Here is a 15,951-nt window from a genome sequence, read left to right as displayed (position 1 = left end):
CCCAACTTGGCACTGGTGCCACCATGGGTCTGGTCACCATCCTGCCTATCGTAGCTTTTCAGGAGCCAGCCGGTCACTCGCAGCCATAGGCCCCCAGAAACAATACTCGGCCCGTTTCCCTGGCAAACAAAAGTAAGCTGCCCCGCTTCTGGATGGCAGATTGCAGGAGCCACTTTGCACCATCAAACTAGCCCGACTTGGCACTGGTGCCACCTCTGGTCTGGGAACCATGCTGTGTATCGTGGATTCTAAGGAGCCAGCCGGCCACTCCCACCCACAGGCCCCCAAACAAAAACAACGGCGCTTTTCCCTGGAAAACAAAACTCGCCTGCCAATTTTTTGATGGCAGATTGCAGGAGCCACTTGGTACTATCAAACCAGCCCAACTTGGCACTGGTGCCACCATGGGTCTGGTCACCATCCTGCCTATCGTAGCTTTTCAGGAGCCAGCCGGTCACTCGCAGCCATAGGCCCCCAGACACAAACCTCGGCCCGTTTCCCTGGCAAACAAAAGTAAGCTACCCCGCTTCTGGATGGCAGATTGCAGGACGTACTTGATAGTATCAAACCAGCCCGACTTGGCACTGGTGCCACCTCTGGTCTGGGAACCATGCTGCGTATCGTGGATTCTAGTTAGCCATCTGGCCACTCCCAGCCACAGGCCCCCAAACAAAAACAACGGCGCTTTTCCCTGGAAAACAAACCTCGCCTGCCAAATTTTGATGGCAGATTGCCTGAGCCACTTGGTACTATCAAACCAGCCCAACTTGACACTGGTGCCACCATGGGTCTGGTCACCATCCTGCCTATCGTAGCTTTTCAGGAGCCAGCCGGTCACTCCCAGCCATAGGCCCCCAGACAAAACCTTGGCCCGTTTCCCTGGCAAACAAAAGTAAGTCATCCCGCTTCTGGATGGCAGATTGCAGGAGCCACTTTTCACCATCAAACCAGCCCGACTTGGCACTGGTGCCACCTCTGGTCTGGGAACCATCCTGCGTATCGTGGATTCTAAGGAGCCAGCCGGCCACTCCCAGCCACAGGCCCCCAGACACAAACAACGGCGCTTTTCCCTGGAAAACAAAACTCGCCTGCCAACATTTTGATGGCAGATTGCAGGAGCCACTTGGTACTATCAAACCAGCCCAACTTGGCACTGGTGCCACCATGGATCTGGTCACCATCCTGCCTATCGTAGCTTTTCAGGACCTAGCCGGTCACTCCAAGCCATAGGCCCCCAGAGAAAAACCTCGGCCCGTTTCCCTGGCAAACAAAAGTAAGCTGCCCCGCTTCTGGATGGCAGATTGCAGGAACCACTTGGTACTATCAAACCAGCCCAACTTGGCACTGGTGCCACCTTGGGTCTGGGAACCATCCTGCGTATCGTGGATTCTAAGGAGCCAGCCGGTCACTCCCAGCCACAGGCCACCAAACACAAACAACGGCGCTTTTCCCTGGAAAACAAAACTCGTCTGCCAACATTTAGATGGCAGATTGCAGGAGCCACTTGGTACTATGAAACCAGCCCAACTTGGCACTGGTGCCACCATGGGTCTGGTCACCATCCTGCCTATCGTAGCTTTTCAGGAGCCAGCCGGTCACTCCCTGCCATAGGCCCCCAGAGAAAATCCTCGGCCCGTTTCCCTGGCAAACAAAAGTAAGCTACCCCGCTTCTGGATGGCAGATTGCAGGAACCACTTTGCACCATCAAACTAGCCCGACTTGGCACTGGTGCCACCTCAGGTCTGGGAACCATCCTGCGTATCGTTCATTGTAAGGAGCCAGCCGGCCACTCCCAGCCACAGGCCCCCAGACACAAACAACGGCGCTTTTCCCTGGAAAACAAAACTCGCCTGCCAACATTTTGATGGCAGATTGCAGGAGCCACTTGCTACTATCAAATCAGCCCAACTTGGCACTGGTGCCACCATGGGTCTGGTCACCATCCTGCCTATCGTAGCTTTTCAGGAGCCAGCCGGTCACTCGCAGCCATAGGCCCCCAGACACAAAACTCGGCCCGTTTCCCTGGCAAACAAAAGTAAGCTACCCCGCTTCTGGATGGCAGATTGCAGGAGCCACTTTGCACCATCAAACTGGCCCGACTTGGCACTGGGGCGACCTCTTGTCTGGGAACCATCCCGCGTATCGTGGATTCTAAGGAGCCAGCCGGTCACTCCCACCCACAGGCCCCCAAACACAAACAACGGCACTTTTCCCTGGAAAACAAAACTCGCCTGCCAACATTTTGATGGCAGATTGCAGGAGCCACTTGGTACTATCAAACCAGCCCAACTTGGCACTGGTGCCACCATGGGTCTGGTCACCATCCTGCCTATCGTAGCTTTTCAGGAGCCAGCCGGTCACTCCCAGCCATAGGCCCCCAGACAAAAACCTCGGCCCGTTTCCCTGGCAAACAAAAGTAAGTCATCCCGCTTCTGGATGGCAGATTGCAGGAGCCACTTTTCACCATCAAACCAGCCCGACTTGGCACTGGTGCCACCTCTGGTCTTGGAACCATCCTGCGTATAATGGATTCTAAGGAGCCAGCCGGCCACTCCCAGCCAGAGGCCCCCAAACACAAACAACGGCGCTTTTCCCTGGATAACAAACTCGCCTGCCAACTTTTTGATGGCAGATTGCAGGAGCCACTTGGTACTATCAAACCAGCCCAACTTGGCACTGGTGCCACCATGGGTCTGGTCACCATCCTGCCTATCGTAGCTTTTCAGGAGCCAGCCGGTCACTCCCAGCCATAGGCCCCCAGACACAAACCTCGGCCCGTTTCCCTGGCAAACAAAAGTAAGCTGCCCCGCTTCTGGATGGCAGATTGCAGGACGCACTTGGTAGTATCAAACCAGCCCGACTTGGCACTGGTGCCACCTCTGGTCTGGGAACCATCCTGCGTATCGTGTATTCTAAGCAGCCAGCCGGCCACTCCCAGCCACAGGCCCCCAAACACAAACAACGGCGCTTTTCCCTGGAAAACAAAACTCGCCTGCCAACATTTTGATGGCAGATTGCAGGAGCCACTTGGTACTATCAAATCAGCCCAACTTGGCACTGGTGCCACCATGCGTTTGGTCACCATCCTGCCTATCGTAGCTTTTCAGGAGCCAGCCGGTCACTCCCAGCTATAGGCCCCCAGAAAAAAACCTCGGCCCGTTTCCCTGGCATACAAAAGTAAGCTGCCCCGCTTCTGGATGGCAGATTGCAGGAACCACTTGGTACTATCAAACCAGCCCGACTTGGCACTGGTGCCACCTCTGGTCTGGGAACCATCCTGCGTATCGTGGTTCTAAGGAGCCATCCGTCCACTCCCAGCCACAGGCCCCCAAACACAAACAACGGCGCTTTTCCCTGGAAAACAAAACTCGCCTGCCAACTTTTTGATGGCAGATTGCAGGAGCCACTTGGTACTATCAAATCAGCCCAACTTGGCACTGGTGCCACCATGGGTCTGGTCACCATCCTGCCTATCGTAGCTTTTCAGGAGCCAGCCGGTCACTCTCAGCCATAGGCCCCCAGAAACAATACTCGGCCCGTTTCCCTGGAAACAAAAGTAAGTTATCCCGCTTCTGGATGGCAGATTGCAGGAGCCACTTTTCACCATCAAACCAGCCCGACTTGGCACTGGTGCCACCTCTGGTCTGGGAACCATCCTGCGTATCGTGGATTCTAAGGAGCCAGCCGGCCACTCCCAGCCACAGGCCCCCAGACACAAACAACGGCGTTTTTCCCTGGAAAACAAAACTCGCCTGCCAACATTTTGATGGCAGATTGCAGGAGCCACTTGGTACTATCAAACCAGCCCAACTTGGCACTGGTGCCACCATGGATCTGGTCACCATCCTGCCTATCGTAGCTTTTCAGGACCTAGCCGGTCACTCCAATCCATAGGCCCCCAGAGAAAAACCTCGGCCCGTTTCCCTGGCAAACAAAAGTAAGCTGCTCTGCTTCTGGATGGCAGATTGCAGGAACCACTTGGTACTATCAAACCAGCCCAACTTGGCACTGGTGCCACCTTGGGTCTGGGAACCATCCTGCGTATCGTGGATTCTAAGGAGCCAGCCGGTCACTCCCAGCCACAGGCCACCAAACACAAACAACGGCGCTTTTCCCTGGAAAACAAAACTCGCCTGACAACTTTTTGATGGCAGATTGCAGGAGCCACTTGGTACTATGAAACCAGCCCAACTTGGCACTGGTGCCACCATGGGTCTGGTCACCATCCTGCCTATCGTAGCTTTTCAGGAGCCAGCCGGTCACTCCCAGCCATAGGCCCTGAGACACAAACCTCGGCCCGTTTCCCTGGCAAACAAAAGTAAGCTGCCCCGCTTCTGGATGGCAGATTGCAGGACGCACTTGGTACTATCCAACCAGCCCAACTTGGCACTGGTGCCACCTCTGGTCTGGGAACCATCCTGCGTATCGTGGATTCTAAGGAGCCAGCCGTCCACTCCCAGCCACAGGCCCCCAAACACAAACAACGGCGCTTTTCCCTGGAAAACAAAACTCGCCTGACAACTTTTTGATGGCAGATTGCAGGAGCCACTTGGTACTATCAAATCAGCCCAACTTCGCACTGGTGCCACCATGGGTCTGGTCACCATCCTGCCTATCGTAGCTTTTCAGGAGCCAGCCGGTCACTCCCAGCCATAGGCCCCCAGACACAAACCTCGGCCCGTTTCCCTGGCATACAAAAGTAAGCTGCCCCGCTTCTGGATGGCAGATTGCAGGAACCACTTTGCACCATCAAACCAGCCCGACTTGTCACTGGTGCCACCTCTGGTCTGGGAACCATGCTGTGTATCGTGGGTTCTAAGGAGCCATCCGTCCACTCCCAGCCACAGGCCCCCAAACACAAACAACGGCGCTTTTCCCTGGAAAACAAAACTCGCCTGCCAACATTTTGATGGCAGATTGCAGGAGCCACTTGGTACTATCAAACCAGCCCAACTTGGCACTGGTGCCACCATGGGTCTGGTCACCATCCTGCCTATCGTAGTTTTTCAGGAGCCAGCCGGTCACTCCCAGCCATAGGCCCCCAGACACAAACCTCGGCCCGTTTCCCTGGCAAACAAAAGTAAGTAATCCCGCTTCTGGATGGCAGATTGCAGGACGCACTTGGTAGTATCAAACCAGCCCGACTTGGCACTGGTGCCACCTCTGGTCTGGGAACCATCCTGCGTATCGTGGATTCTAAGCAGCCAGCCGGCCACTCCCAGCCACAGGCCCCCAAACACAAACAACGGCGCTTTTCCCTGGAAAACAAAACTCGCCTGCCAACATTTTGATGGCAGATTGCAGGAGCCACTTGGTACTATCAAATCAGCCCAACTTGGCACTGGTGCCACCATGCGTTTGGTCACCATCCTGCCTATCGTAGCTTTTCAGGAGCCAGCCGGTTACTCCCAGCTATAGGCCCCCAGAAAAAAACCTCGGCCCGTTTCCCTGGCATACAAAAGTAAGCTGCCCCGCTTCTGGATGGCAGATTGCAGGAACCACTTGGTACTATCAAACCAGCCCGACTTGGCACTGGTGCCACCTCTGGTCTGGGAACCATCCTGCGTATCGTGGTTCTAAGGAGCCATCAGTCCACTCCCAGCCACAGGCCCCCAAACACAAACAACGGCGCTTTTCCCTGGAAAACAAAACTCGCCTGCCAACTTTTTGATGGCAGATTGCAGGAGCCACTTGGTACTATCAAATCAGCCCAACTTGGCACTGGTGCCACCATGGGTCTGGTCACCATCCTGCCTATCGTAGCTTTTCAGGAGCCAGCCGGTCACTCGCAGCCGTAGGCCCCCAGAAACAATACTAGGCCCGTTTCCCTGGCAAACAAAAGTAAGCTGCCCCGCTTCTGGATGGCAGATTGCAGGAGCCACTTTGCACCATCAAACTAGCCCGACTTGGCACTGGTGCCACCTCTGGTCTGGGAACCATCCTGCGTATCGTGGATTCTAAGGAGCCAGCCGGCCACTCCCAGCCACAGGCCCCCAAACACAAACCACAGCGCTTTTCCCTGGAAAACAAAACTCGCCTGCCAACATTTTGATGGCAGATTGCAGGAGCCACTTGGTACTATCAAACCAGCCCAACTTGGCACTGGTGCCACCATGGATCTGGTCACCATCCTGCCTATCGTAGCTTTTCAGGACCTAGCCGGTCACTCCAAGCCATAGGCCCCCAGAGAAAAACCTCGGCCCGTTTCCCTGGCAAACAAAAGTAAGCTGCCCCGCTTCTGGATGGCAGATTGCAGGAACCACTTGGTACTATCAAACCAGCCCAACTTGGCACTGGTGCCACCTTGGGTCTGGGAACCATCCTGCGTATCGTGGATTCTAAGGAGCCAGCCGGTCACTCCCAGCCACAGGCCACCAAACACAAACAACGGCGCTTTTCCCTGGAAAACAAAACTCGCCTGCCAACATTTTGATGGCAGATTGCAGGAGCCACTTGCTACTATCAAATCAGCCCAACTTGGCACTGGTGCCACCATGGGTCTGGTCACCATCCTGCCTATCGTAGCTTTTCAGGAGCCAGCCGGTCCCTCCCTGCCATAGGCCCCCAGAGAAAAACCTCGGCCCGTTTCCCTGGCAAACAAAAGTAAGCTACCCCGCTTCTGGATGGCAGATTGCAGGAGCCACTTTGCACCATCAAACTAGCCCGACTTGGCACTGGTGCCACCTCAGGTCTGGGAACCATCCTGCGTATCGTTCATTGTAAGGAGCCAGCCGGCCACTCCCAGCCACAGGCCCCCAGACACAAACAACGGCGCTTTTCCCTGGAAAACAAAACTCGCCTGCCAACTTTTTGATGGCAGATTGCAGGAGCCACTTGGTACTATCAAATCAGCCCAACTTGGCACTGGTGCCACCATGGGTCTGGTCACCATCCTGCCTATCGTAGCTTTTCAGGAGCCAGCCGGTCACTCGCAGCCATAGGCCCCCAGACACAAAACTCGGCCCGTTTCCCTGGCAAACAAAAGTAAGCTGCCCCGCTTCTGGATGGCAGATTGCAGGAGCCACTTTGCACCATCAAACTGGCCCGACTTGGCACTGGTGCGACCTCTGGTCTGGGAACCATCCTGCGTATCGTGGATTCTAAGAAGCCAGCCGGTCACTCCCACCCACAGGCCCCCAAACACAAACAACGGCACTTTTCCCTGGAAAACAAAACTCGCCTGCCAACATTTTGATGGCAGATTGCAGGAGCCACTTGGTACTATCAAACCAGCCCAACTTGGCACTGGTGCCACCATGGGTCTGGTCACCATCCTGCCTATCGTAGCTTTTCAGGAGCCAGCCGGTCACTCCCAGCCATAGGCCCTGAGACACAAACCTCGGCCCGTTTCCCTGGCAAACAAAAGTAAGTTATCCCGCTTCTGGATGGCAGATTGCAGGAACCACTTGGTACTATCAAACCAGCCCGACTTGGCACTGGTGCCACCTCTGGTCTGGGAACCATCCTGCGTATCGTGGTTCTAAGGAGCCATCCGTCCACTCCCAGCCACAGGCCCCCAAACACAAACAACGGCGCTTTTCCCTGGAAAACAAAACTCGCCTGCCAACTTTTTGATGGCAGATTGCAGGAGCCACTTGGTACTATCAAATCAGCCCAACTTGGCACTGGTGCCACCATGGGTCTGGTCACCATCCTGCCTATCGTAGCTTTTCAGGAGCCAGCCGGTCACTCGCAGCCGTAGGCCCCCAGAAACAATACTAGGCCCGTTTCCCTGGCAAACAAAATTAAGCTGCCCCGCTTCTGGATGGCAGATTGCAGGAGCCACTTTGCACCATCAAACTAGCCCGACTTGGCACTGGTGCCACCTCTGGTCTGGGAACCATCCTGCGTATCGTGGATTCTAAGGAGCCAGCCGGCCACTCCACCCACAGGCCCCCAAACAAAAACAACGGCGCTTTTCCCTGGAAAACAAAACTCGCCTGCCAATTTTTTGATGGCAGATTGCAGGAGCCACTTGGTACTATCAAACCAGCCCAACTTGGCACTGGTGCCACCATGGGTCTGGTCACCATCCTGCCTATCGTAGCTTTTCAGGAGCCAGCCGGTCACTCCCAGCCATAGGCCCCCAGACACAAACCTCGGCCCGTTTACCTGGCAAACAAAAGTAAGCTACCCCGCTTCTGGAGGGCAGATTGCAGGACGCACTTGATAGTATCAAACCAGCCCGACTTGGCACTGGTGCCACCTCAGGTCTGGGAACCATGCTGCCTATCGTGGATTCTAATTAGCCATCTGGCCACTCCCACCCACAGGCCCCCAAACAAAAACAACGGCGCTTTTCCCTGGAAAACAAACCTCGCCTGCCAAATTTTGATGGCAGACTGCCGGAGCCACTTGGTACTATCAAACCCGCCCAACTTGACACTGGTGCCACCATGGGTCTGGTCACCATCCTGCCTATCGTAGCTTTTCAGGAGCCAGCCGGTCACTCCCAGCCATAGGCCCCCAGACAAAAACCTTGGCCCGTTTCCCTGGCAAACAAAAGTAAGTTATCCCGCTTCTGGATGGCAGATTGCAGGAGCCACTTTTCACCATCAAACCAGCCCGACTTGGCACTGGTGCCACCTCTGGTCTGGGAACCATCCTGCGTATCGTGGATTCTAAGGAGCCAGCCGGCCACTCCCTGCCACAGGCCCCCAAACACAAACCACAGCGCTTTTCCCTGGAAAACAAAACTCGCCTGCCAACTTTTTGATGGCAGATTGCAGGAGCCACTTGGTACTATCAAACCAGCCCAACTTGGCACTGGTGCCACCATGGATCTGGTCACCATCCTGCCTATCGTATCTTTTCAGGACCTAGCCGGTCACTCCAAGCCATAGGCCCCCAGAGAAAAACCTCGGCCCGTTTCCCTGGCAAACAAAAGTAAGCTGCCCCGCTTCTGGATGGCAGATTGCAGGAACCACTTGGTACTATCAAACCAGCCCAACTTGGCACTGGTGCCACCTTGGGTCTGGGAACCATCCTGCGTATCGTGGATTCTAAGGAGCCAGCCGGTCACTCCCAGCCACAGGCCACCAAACACAAACAACGGCGCTTTTCCCTGGAAAACAAAACTCGCCTGCCAACATTTTGATGGCAGATTGCAGGAGCCACTTGCTACTATCAAATCAGCCCAACTTGGCACTGGTGCCACCATGGGTCTGGTCACCATCCTGCCTATCGTAGCTTTTCAGGAGCCAGCCGGTCCCTCCCTGCCATAGGCCCCCAGAGAAAAACCTCGGCCCGTTTCCCTGGCAAACAAAAGTAAGCTACCCCGCTTCTGGATGGCAGATTGCAGGAGCCACTTTGCACCATCAAACTAGCCCGACTTGGCACTGGTGCCACCTCAGGTCTGGGAACCATCCTGCGTATCGTTCATTGTAAGGAGCCAGCCGGCCACTCCCAGCCACAGGCCCCCAGACACAAACAACGGCGCTTTTCCCTGGAAAACAAAACTCGCCTGCCAACTTTTTGATGGCAGATTGCAGGAGCCACTTGCTACTATCAAATCAGCCCAACTTGGCACTGGTGCCACCATGGGTCTGGTCACCATCCTGCCTATCGTAGCTTTTCAGGAGCCAGCCGGTCACTCGCAGCCGTAGGCCCCCAGAAACAATACTCGGCCCGTTTCCCTGGCAAACAAAAGTAAGCTGCCCCGCTTCTGGATGGCAGATTGCAGGAGCCACTTTGCACCATCAAACTAGCCCGACTTGGCACTGGTGCCACCTCTGGTCTGGGAACCATCCTGCGTATCGTGGATTCTAAGGAGCCAGCCGGCCACTCCCACCCACAGGCCCCCAAACAAAAACAACGGCGCTTTTCCCTGGAAAACAAAACTCGCCTGCCAATTTTTTGATGGCAGATTGCAGGAGCCACTTGGTACTATCAAACCAGCCCAACTTGGCACTGGTGCCACCATGGGTCTGGTCACCATCCTGCCTATCGTAGCTTTTCAGGAGCCAGCCGGTCACTCCCAGCCATAGGCCCCCAGACACAAACCTCGGCCCGTTTCCCTGGCAAACAAAAGTAAGCTACCCCGCTTCTGGATGGCAGATTGCAGGACGCACTTGATAGCATCAAACCAGCCCGACTTGGCACTGGTGCCACCTCAGGTCTGGGAACCATGCTGCGTATCGTGGATTCTAATTAGCCATCTGGCCACTCCCACCCACAGGCCCCCAAACAAAAACAACGGCGCTTTTCCCTGGAAAACAAACCTCGCCTGCCAAATTTTGATGGCAGATTGCCGGAGCCACTTGGTACTATCAAACCCGCCCAACTTGACACTGGTGCCACCATGGGTCTGGTCACCATCCTGCCTATCGTAGGTTTTCAGGAGCCAGCCGGTCACTCCCAGCCATAGGCCCCCAGACAAAAACCTTGGCCCGTTTCCCTGGCAAACAAAAGTAAGTTATCCCGCTTCTGGATGGCAGATTGCAGGAGCCACTTTTCACCATCAAACCAGCCCGACTTGGCACTGGTGCCACCTCTGGTCTGGGAACCATCCTGCGTATCGTGGATTCTAAGGAGCCAGCCGGCCACTCCCAGCCACAGGCCCCCAAACACAAACCACAGCGCTTTTCCCTGGAAAACAAAACTCGCCTGCCAACATTTTGATGGCAGATTGCAGGAGCCACTTGGTACTATCAAACCAGCCCAACTTGGCACTGGTGCCACCATGGATCTGGTCACCATCCTGCCTATCGTAGCCTTTCAGGACCTAGCCGGTCACTCCAAGCCATAGGCCCCCAGAGAAAAACCTCGGCCCGTTTCCCTGGCAAACAAAAGTAAGCTGCCCCGCTTCTGGATGGCAGATTGCAGGAACCACTTGGTACTATCAAACCAGCCCAACTTGGCACTGGTGCCACCTTGGGTCTGGGAACCATCCTGCGTATCGTGGATTCTAAGGAGCCAGCCGGTCACTCCCAGCCACAGGCCACCAAACACAAACAACGGCGCTTTTCCCTGGAAAACAAAACTCGCCTGCCAACATTTTGATGGCAGATTGCAGGAGCCACTTGCTACTATCAAATCAGCCCAACTTGGCACTGGTGCCACCATGGGTCTGGTCACCATCCTGCCTATCGTAGCTTTTCAGGAGCCAGCCGGTCCCTCCCTGCCATAGGCCCCCAGAGAAAAACCTCGGCCCGTTTCCCTGGCAAACAAAAGTAAGCTACCCCGCTTCTGGATGGCAGATTGCAGGAGCCACTTTGCACCATCAAACTAGCCCGACTTGGCACTGGTGCCACCTCAGGTCTGGGAACCATCCTGCGTATCGTGGATTCTAAGGAGCCAGCCGGTCACTCCCACCCACAGGCCCCCAAACACAAACAACGGCACTTTTCCCTGGAAAACAAAACTCGCCTGCCAACATTTTGATGGCAGATTGCAGGAGCCACTTGGTACTATCAAACCAGCCCAACTTGGCACTGGTGCCACCATGGGTCTGGTCACCATCCTGCCTATCGTAGCTTTTCAGGAGCCAGCCGGTCACTCCCAGCCATAGGCCCCCAGACAAAAAGCTCGGCCCGTTTCCCTGGCAAACAAAAGTAAGTTATCCCGCTTCTGGATGGCAGATTGCAGGAGCCACTTTTCACCATCAAACCAGCCCGACTTGGCACTGGTGCGACCTCTGGTCTGGGAACCATCCTGCGTATCGTGGATTCTAAGGAGCCAGCCGGCCACTCCCAGCCACAGGCCCCCAAACAAAAACAACGGCGCTTTTCCCTGGATAACAAACTCGCCTGCCAACTTTTTGATGGCAGATTGCAGGAGCCACTTGGTACTATCAAACCAGCCCAACTTGGCACTGGTGCCACCATGGGTCTGGTCACCATCCTGCCTATCGTAGCTTTTCAGGAGCCAGGCGGTCACTCCCAGCCATAGGCCCCCAGACACAAACCTCGGCCCGTTTCCCTGGCAAACAAAAGTAAGCTGCCCCGCTTCTGGATGGCAGATTGCAGGAACCACTTGGTAGTATCAAACCAGCCCGACTTGGCACTGGTGCCACCTCTGGTCTGGGAACCATCCTGCGTATCGTGGTTCTAAGGAGCCAGCCGGCCACTCCCAGCCACAGGCCCCCAAACACAAACCACAGCGCTTTTCCCTGGAAAACAAAACTCGCCTGCCAACTTTTTGATGGCAGATTGCAGGAGCCACTTGGTACTATCAAACCAGCCCAACTTGGCACTGGTGCCACCATGGGTCTGGTCACCATCCTGCCTATCGTAGCTTTTCAGGAGCCAGGCGGTCACTCCCAGCCATAGGCCCCCAGACACAAACCTCGGCCCGTTTCCCTGGCAAACAAAAGTAAGCTGCCCCGCTTCTGGATGGCAGATTGCAGGAACCACATGGTAGTATCAAACCAGCCCGACTTGGCACTGGTGCCACCTCTGGTCTGGGAACCATCCTGCGTATCGTGGTTCTAAGGAGCCATCCGTCCACTCCCAGCCACAGGCCCCCAAACACAAACAACGGCGCTTTTCCCTGGAAAACAAAACTCGCCTGCCAACTTTTTGATGGCAGATTGCAGGAGCCACTTGGTACTATCAAATCAGCCCAACTTGGCACTGGTGCCACCATGGGTCTGGTCACCATCCTGCCTATCGTAGCTTTTCAGGAGCCAGCCGGTCCCTCCCTGCCATAGGCCCCCAGAAACAATACTCGGCCCGTTTCCCTGGCAAACAAAAGTAAGCTGCCCCGCTTCTGGATGGCAGATTGCAGGAGCCACTTTGCACCATCAAACTAGCCCGACTTGGCACTGGTGCCACCTCTGGTCTGGGAACCATGCTGCCTATCGTGGATTCTAATTAGCCATCTGGCCACTCCCACCCACAGGCCCCCAAACAAAAACAACGGCGCTTTTCCCTGGAAAACAAACCTCGCCTGCCAAATTTTGATGGCAGATTGCCGGAGCCACTTGGTACTATCAAACCCGCCCAACTTGACACTGGTGCCACCATGGGTCTGGTCACCATCCTGCCTATCGTAGCTTTTCAGGAGCCAGCCGGTCACTCCCAGCCATAGGCCCCCAGACAAAAACCTTGGCCCGTTTCCCTGGCAAACAAAAGTAAGTTATCCCGCTTCTGGATGGCAGATTGCAGGAGCCACTTTTCACCATCAAACCAGCCCGACTTGGCACTGGTGCCACCTCTGGTCTGGGAACCATCCTGCGTATCGTGGATTCTAAGGAGCCAGCCGGCCACTCCCTGCCACAGGCCCCCAAACACAAACCACAGCGCTTTTCCCTGGAAAACAAAACTCGCCTGCCAACTTTTTGATGGCAGATTGCAGGAGCCACTTGGTACTATCAAACCAGCCCAACTTGGCACTGGTGCCACCATGGATCTGGTCACCATCCTGCCTATCGTATCTTTTCAGGACCTAGCCGGTCACTCCAAGCCATAGGTCCCCAGAGAAAAACCTCGGCCCGTTTCCCTGGCAAACAAAAGTAAGCTGCCCCGCTTCTGGATGGCAGATTGCAGGAACCACTTGGTACTATCAAACCAGCCCAACTTGGCACTGGTGCCACCTTGGGTCTGGGAACCATCCTGCGTATCGTGGATTCTAAGGAGCCAGCCGGTCACTCCCAGCCACAGGCCACCAAACACAAACAACGGCGCTTTTCCCTGGAAAACAAAACTCGCCTGCCAACATTTTGATGGCAGATTGCAGGAGCCACTTGGTACTATGAAACCAGCCCAACTTGGCACTGGTGCCACCATGGGTCTGGTCACCATCCTGCCTATCGTAGCTTTTCAGGAGCCAGCCGGTCCCTCCCTGCCATAGGCCCCCAGAGAAAAACCTCGGCCCGTTTCCCTGGCAAACAAAAGTAAGCTACCCCGCTTCTGGATGGCAGATTGCAGGAGCCACTTTGCACCATCAAACTAGCCCGACTTGGCACTGGTGCCACCTCAGGTCTGGGAACCATCCTGCGTATCGTTCATTGTAAGGAGCCAGCCGGCCACTCCCAGCCACAGGCCCCCAGACACAAACAACGGCGCTTTTCCCTGGAAAACAAAACTCGCCTGCCAACATTTTGATGGCAGATTGCAGGAGCCACTTGGTACTATCAAATCAGCCCAACTTGGCACTGGTGCCACCATGGGTCTGGTCACCATCCTGCCTATCGTAGCTTTTCAGGAGCCAGCCGGTCACTCGCAGCCGTAGGCCCCCAGAAACAATACTCGGCCCGTTTCCCTGGCAAACAAAAGTAAGCTGCCCCGCTTCTGGATGGCAGATTGCAGGAGCCACTTTGCACCATCAAACTAGCCCGACTTGGCACTGGTGCCACCTCTGGTCTGGGAACCATCCTGCGTATCGTGGATTCTAAGGAGCCAGCCGGCCACTCCCACCCACAGGCCCCCAAACAAAAACAACTGCGCTTTTCCCTGGAAAACAAAACTCGCCTGCCAATTTTTTGATGGCAGATTGCAGGAGCCACTTGGTACTATCAAACCAGCCCAACTTGGCACTGGTGCCACCATGGGTCTGGTCACCATCCTGCCTATCGTAGCTTTTCAGGAGCCAGCCGGTCACTCCCAGCCATAGGCCCCCAGACACAAACCTCGGCCCGTTTCCCTGGCAAACAAAAGTAAGCTACCCCGCTTCTGGATGGCAGATTGCAGGACGCACTTGATAGCATCAAACCAGCCCGACTTGGCACTGGTGCCACCTCAGGTCTGGGAACCATGCTGCGTATCGTGGATTCTAATTAGCCATCTGGCCACTCCCACCCACAGGCCCCCAAACAAAAACAACGGCGCTTTTCCCTGGAAAACAAACCTCGCCTGCCAAATTTTGATGGCAGATTGCCGGAGCCACTTGGTACTATCAAACCCGCCCAACTTGACACTGGTGCCACCATGGGTCTGGTCACCATCCTGCCTATCGTAGCTTTTCAGGAGCCAGCCGGTCACTCCCAGCCATAGGCCCCCAGACAAAAACCTTGGCCCGTTTCCCTGGCAAACAAAAGTAAGTTATCCCGCTTCTGGATGGCAGATTGCAGGAGCCACTTTTCACCATCAAACCAGCCCGACTTGGCACTGGTGCCACCTCTGGTCTGGGAACCATCCTGCGTATCGTGGATTCTAAGGAGCCAGCCGGCCACTCCCAGCCACAGGCCCCCAAACACAAACCACAGCGCTTTTCCCTGGAAAACAAAACTCGCCTGCCAACATTTTGATGGCAGATTGCAGGAGCCACTTGGTACTATCAAACCAGCCCAACTTGGCACTGGTGCCACCATGGATCTGGTCACCATCCTGCCTATCGTAGCCTTTCAGGACCTAGCCGGTCACTCCAAGCCATAGGCCCCCAGAGAAAAACCTCGGCCCGTTTCCCTGGCAAACAAAAGTAAGCTGCCCCGCTTCTGGATGGCAGATTGCAGGAACCACTTGGTACTATCAAACCAGCCCAACTTGGCACTGGTGCCACCTTGGGTCTGGGAACCATCCTGCGTATCGTGGATTCTAAGGAGCCAGCCGGTCACTCCCAGCCACAGGCCACCAAACACAAACAACGGCGCTTTTCCCTGGAAAACAAAACTCGCCTGCCAACATTTTGATGGCAGATTGCAGGAGCCACTTGCTACTATCAAATCAGCCCAACTTGGCACTGGTGCCACCATGGGTCTGGTCACCATCCTGCCTATCGTAGCTTTTCAGGAGCCAGCCGGTCCCTCCCTGCCATAGGCCCCCAGAGAAAAACCTCGGCCCGTTTCCCTGGCAAACAAAAGTAAGCTACCCCGCTTCTGGATGGCAGATTGCAGGAGCCACTTTGCACCATCAAACTAGCCCGACTTGGCACTGGTGCCACCTCAGGTCTGGGAACCATCCTGCGTATCGTGGATTCTAAGGAGCCAGCCGGTCACTCCCACCCACAGGCCCCCAAACACAAACAACGGCACTTTTCCCTGGAAAACAAAACTCGCCTGCCAACATTTTGATG

The sequence above is a fragment of the Melospiza melodia genome, chromosome 6, assembly GCF_035770615.1.
Source record: "Melospiza melodia melodia isolate bMelMel2 chromosome 6, bMelMel2.pri, whole genome shotgun sequence".
Taxonomy (NCBI): Eukaryota; Metazoa; Chordata; class Aves; order Passeriformes; family Passerellidae; genus Melospiza; species Melospiza melodia.
The sequence above is the reverse complement of the archived record's forward strand: the minus strand, read 5'-3'. Positions refer to the sequence as shown.